The sequence below is a fragment of the Salmo salar genome, chromosome ssa03 (assembly GCF_905237065.1).
Source record: "Salmo salar chromosome ssa03, Ssal_v3.1, whole genome shotgun sequence".
NCBI classification, from domain to species: domain Eukaryota; kingdom Metazoa; phylum Chordata; class Actinopteri; order Salmoniformes; family Salmonidae; genus Salmo; species Salmo salar.
Window position 1 is genome coordinate 28,042,172 of NC_059444.1, and position 6,000 is coordinate 28,048,171.

The window sequence follows — 6,000 nt, forward strand, 5'->3', positions numbered from 1 at the left end:
CTGTAACGGTAGTGTCTCCCGTCCTCTACAGGACTCCGTGTACTGAGCCTGAGACAGACTCACTGTGTGTAACAGAGATGGACTATGATTTATGGACTCCCCACTCCAGGATTGGCTGAGGTCACTGACTCCATAAATGTATTTGATGAGTCTGTTATTTTAATCTTTCTTTAGTGAGGGGATGTTGGGCCACTGCCCAATCAATACTCAGGGCTATAGTACTGCCAAGATCTCTTATGATTACGTTTCATTGTTAAACATTTTAAAGTCAGGCTAAAATGGTAAAGAGAGATGAGAGAGTAGAGGAGGAGAAAGAGAAGGTTAAACTGAAATTGTGGCTGTCTCTTCCTTGTTCGGCCCATAGAAATGGAATAACTATTCTATAGAATGACTAATCTATTTCTACTGAACAGCCTCACAGACTAGATTTCCATTTTTATTCTCAAATCAAGGCCAAGCTGTTTCATTCATAAGTCAACAATAGGCAATAACAGGGGAGGTGTGAAGCTGGGCTGCCTTTGTGTGCAAACTGTGCATACAACGCCAAGAATATCAAGTCAATCTCTCACATTAACGTTGGTAATTTGTTTGCTAACGGTTTCCCAGACACTGCATAATTGGCTAGGAGATATTGTTAGTTCAGGTGTTCCATGTAATTGAATTTTGTAATGACAATCCAGTGAATAAAATGGCTAAAGGATTATTAAAAGGAAGAATCGTGTATCTGAGGCTTCTTAGAAAGGGACCAATCAAACCTCTCTAGATTGGTGGATTCATTTCTATCTTCAATCAATGTGTAATTTAGATGCAATTATGGTCGCCTAATTGTCTGGCTAATGTATTTTATATAATCATGTGGAATATAATTATGTTTTTCAAAAGTCCATAGTGGAATTGGTCTATTTGTGTGAGTCCACTTTAATGGATGGTAGTTCGTATTCCCCATGGGTTTTCATTTTGATTATCCCCATCCTTAGTTGATGTTAGAGGAGCATAGTTTATTAAAAGCCCCCAAAAAATTAATCGCTTGTCATATTTCAAATGTTGGAGGTGGCGTTCAATTATAATTTTGTCCCTGTGCAAATGATTTCATTTGCTAGAATTGTCAGGGTTGTACAACTGGCATTGTACTTCGACTAATACAGATTTGTACCCTTTCATTTTCAAATGAACCGTTGATTACCTAGGTTTATTGTTCATTTTCCACGACTACTAATATGGGTTCCATATGTGTTCATGTGTGAGCGTGTACTTCTGTGACTGTGTATGTCCCTCTTCATGTGCACATGTGTAAATAATAAGTGTACTGCATCCAGCTGGACAGAAGTGTTGACAGAGCCAGATTATATATCTGATAGTAGTTGGGGGGAAAATCCTTGACTGAGTTTGATTCAGCTGCCCAGTGCTGACCTGCTGCCTCGGCCCAATCAGTCACCTTGTCCTCCCTTTGACTTCTCACCCCCCTGATCCTTCTCTCCGGCCCCAGAGGACCAAGAGAAAACAACCAGAGAGCAGCTCGCCTATCAACATCTCTAGCCTTCTCCTAATCACCTTCCAACTACTAAAATGCTTTAGTCACTTCCAAACTCCCCGTCTCCTCTCTGCTAGGAATTCAATTGGATGTGGAGAGGATTTGATATCTCAAGGCCCTAGGTCAGTAAACAATCGATGGGGGGGACAAAAAAAACATCACATGCTGTGAGGTAATGCTTCATATACTTACTTTATGCTGGATTTAGGACCTCCTATGCATCATGTCTTCAAAATACGTCTTTTCAAATTTTATGATTGTGCATTTGCCTACAGCTGAATTCTTTGGGATAAGCCCAATCTGTTTTTCTTGCCATTTTTTAGACAGTGTGAGTAGCACCTAACAACAATCACAGACAGAGACGTTCCAATGAAGTGACAGAGAGGCAGAGTTCTATTTGCCATAACTGACATCTTCATCCTATCACTTTCCTTGTTTCTGCACCTTTGTGAATGCTGGCATCTGTGGTGTTTCCATGTGGATACGCTGCAGTGGACTGGGAATTCGCAGCATCCAGACAAGGCCACAGCAGCTTGGGTAGGTGGAGAGGAGTGCTGTGCAGGCAGGAGAGAGTGAGAGGGAGAACGAGAGGGGAAAGAGGGAGATGGAGAGAGAGGAGATGAAGAGGGAGAGGGAAAGAGGGAGAAAGAGGGGGGGAGAGAGAGAGAGAGAGAGATGTCTCTCCAAGACTGAACAAAACCAATACCTCCTTTGTGTTTTCGGTATCGCATCATGAATAAATAGTGAAAAAGAGACAGCTAGTGAATAAAAGAACAACACGAGTCTGGAAAGACTATTGTAGCACTACAGTATACCCACTGAATAACAAAAACACAAATAGGAAAGGGAGAGAAAAATAAATGAAAAGGCCATGCAGCTACCAACCCATCAAACACGTACCCTCGATAAATTCCAAAATATTTCTGCACTCTCAGCTAGCTTACTCAATTTAATTAATTCCCCACAGTTTCAATTACATTTGAATATGATTTATACCAGGAAGTACACAAAGAACAGGCAAAAAAACAGCCTTGATAAATTCTAATTCCAAATCAAGTCTTACCATGCATTTTTTTCCTTGTACATTTTGTGATTGCTAAAAATGCAATACAGAAAGTGTTCTCTCCTAGTATTAAGATAATTAGAGAATTTATGAAATGTGATATTCTGAACCCCTGTAACTCTCTGCTTAATTAATTAGGCCATGTGACAACCCATATTAATTTAATAGGATCCTGACATTGATATAACGCTTAGTATCATGTACAATGAATTACGCTATGCTTTGCTCTCATCTGATACACAATGTACAGTATGCGCCTTATCTGTATGTTAGTTATGATCAGTGCACATTGCATGCTTCTTTTCCTTGTCCTCAAAGGATCATATCCCCCGCTCTGTTGGACATTTTGTAGTAGAGAAGAACTTGAGGTCCTGGTACACCCGTAGCCCATCAGTTCAGAGCGCGTTAGCTTTCTCTGAGGGGGAGAAACGGCTGGTTCAAGACTACGACACCAGAGATTCTCCTTCCTCACGTCACACATCCATATGGATCAGTATCTAATTATCAGCGTCCCCGCTTGCTATTTCTGCTCTAATTAGACAGTTAGACAAATGTGAAATAGATACATTTGTAGATACACTATAATTATCTTGGATTTTTACGATTTGCAAGACGTGAACGTCACATAATGGTTTTGGTCTAACCTCTTGGTCATTGCTAACTCAAATACATCCACAAGGCCAGGTGCAGTCGACATCGTGATTTCCTGTGTTTTATATTGTAATGAAACAGCAGGCAGGGAGCAGGTCTTTACAATATATACACTACCGGTCCAAAGTTTTAGAACACCTACTCATTCAAGGGTTTTTCTTTATTTTTACTATTTTCTACATTGTAGAAAAATAGTGAAGACATCAACACTATAACACATACGGAATCATGTAGTAACCAAAAAAGTGTTAAACAAATGAACATATATTTTATATTTGAGATTCTTCAAATAGCCACCCTTTGCCTTCACAGCTTTACACACTCTTGGCATTCTCTCTACCAGCTTCACCTGGAATGCTTTTCCAACAGTCTTGAAGGAGTTCCCACATATGCGGAGCACTTGTTGGCTGCTTTTCCTTCACTCTGCGGTCCAACTCATCCCAAACCATCTCAATTGGGTTGAGGTCGAGAGACTCTGGAGGTCATGTCATCTGATACAGCACTCCATCACTCTCCTTCTTGGTCAAATAGCCCTTACACAGCCTGGCGGTGTGTTGGGTCATTGTCCTGTTGAAAAACCTATGATAGTCCCAATAAGCCCAAACCAGATGGGATGGCGTATCGCTGCAGAATGCTGTGGTAGCCATGCTGGTTAAGTGTGCCTTGAATAAAAAAAAAAATCATAGACAGTGTCACCAGCAAAGCACCCCCACACCATCACACCTCCTCCTCCGTGCTTTATGATGGGAAATACACATGCGGAGATCATCCAGTCACCCACACTACGTCTCACAAAGACACTGTGTTTGGAACCAAAAATCTCCAATTTAGACTCCAGACCAAAGGACAAATTTACAACGGTTTTAATGTCCATTGCTTGTATTTCTAGGCCCAAACAAGTCTATTTTTCTTATTGGTGTCCTTTAGTAGTGGTTTCTTTGGAGCAATTCGACCATGAAGGCTTGATTCACACAGTCTCCTCTGAACAGTTGATGTTGAGATGTGTCTGTTACTTTTATTTGGGCTGTAATTTCTGAGTCTGGTAACTCTAATGAACTTATGCTTGCAGCAGAGGTAACTCTGGGTCTTCCATTCCTATGGCGGTCCTCATGAGAGCCAGTTTCATCATGGCACTTGTTAGTTTTTGCGACTGTACTTGAAGAAACTTTCAAAGTTCTTGAAATTTACCGTATTGACTGACTTTCATGTCTTAAAGTAATGATGGACTGTCATTTCTCTTTGCTTATTTGAGCTGTTCTTGACATAATATGGACTTGGTCTTTTACCAAATAGGGCTATCTTCTGTATACCACCCCTACCTTGTCACAACACAACTGATTGGCTCAAATGCATTAAGAAAAAAATAAATTCCACAAATTAACTTTTAACAAGGCACACCTGTTAATTGAAATGCATTCCAGGTGACTACCTCATGAAGCTGGTTGAGAGAATGCCAAGACTGTGCAAAGCTGTCATCAAGGCAAAGGGTGGCTACATAGAAGAATCTGAAATATAAAACACTTTTTTGGTTACTACGTGATTCCATATGTGTTATTTCATAGTTTTGATTTCTTCACTATTATTCTACAATGTAGAAAATAGTAAAAATAAAGAAAAACCCTTGAATGAGTAGGTGTTCTAAAGGTTTCGACCAGTAGTGTACGTTTAAAAAGAAGTTGTGAAAATTATGATAATGCCCTTTTAGTGTAAGAGTTGTTTGAAAAGACTGCTTGACATTTCAGGCTGTTTTGGTGAGATGGAGTTTTGGACCCCCTGGTGACATCATCAGGCAGTAAATTGATTAATAGACCAATTAGAAAGACGGTTCCAAACTTCTCTGCCAATAACAGCAAATTTTCAGTTTTCCCCTCCCCACTCAGACCACTCCCAGACAGTCCAAGCAAAATTCTTGCTTGAGAAATTTTTCTTTCAAAAGAAACTCTTTTTTTTATTTTTTAACATTTTAATTAAAAACAATAACACTAACAGTATTATATGTTACCCAGAAATGATTTGATATTGAGATAAAAACAATGTTTCATTTCTTCACTATATGAGATAAGAACCTGGTATGCATTACTCCGTCTTTGTCCAGCATGTGTTGTACTGTAAGGGATGGTACTGTAAATACTCAGTTGAGACATCAATTCAGTCAGTGCTATGCCTAGAATTACATATAGAACAATGAACAGCGATGTATAGGATCTCTGTTGTGCTATGCCAAACAATTAGGCAACAGAGCAGCGCTTCTAAAGGGTTCTTCAGTGCAGGTTTGTAAATCAAACACATCAGTATCAAGCATCAAATAGCCTTTTTCTGTATTACATCTCAACATCCTAAATGATGACATGGTTATCTTGTTGGTAATTGAAGGACAGTAGTTATGTCCTTGAGGGAATAACTTTAGGTGTAATTTGCTCCCTACGAATTTCAATGTCTTCAGTTATTTTCTGTCATCACTTGTATAGACAGAGTATGTTTGTACTGGGCTCAGATGGAAACTCAGGCTAGTTTACAAAGCCTGTTGTGTTGCCAGCAACCCACAGTTTCTGACCCCGTCCTCTTTTGTCCTTACTGGTGCTGTGCTTAGTTTTTCTCCATCTCCAAGGCAACCACCAGTGCATGCCATTGTGTTGGTGTTAGTTTGTCCACTGCTAAGGTGTTGCCTTCGTGTTTGATCACCCCTAGCGCAGCTTTGTCTTTGAGGCCCCATCTTAGCCTCTAAAGCCTTTTAATTACACTGTTTGCCGTTAAT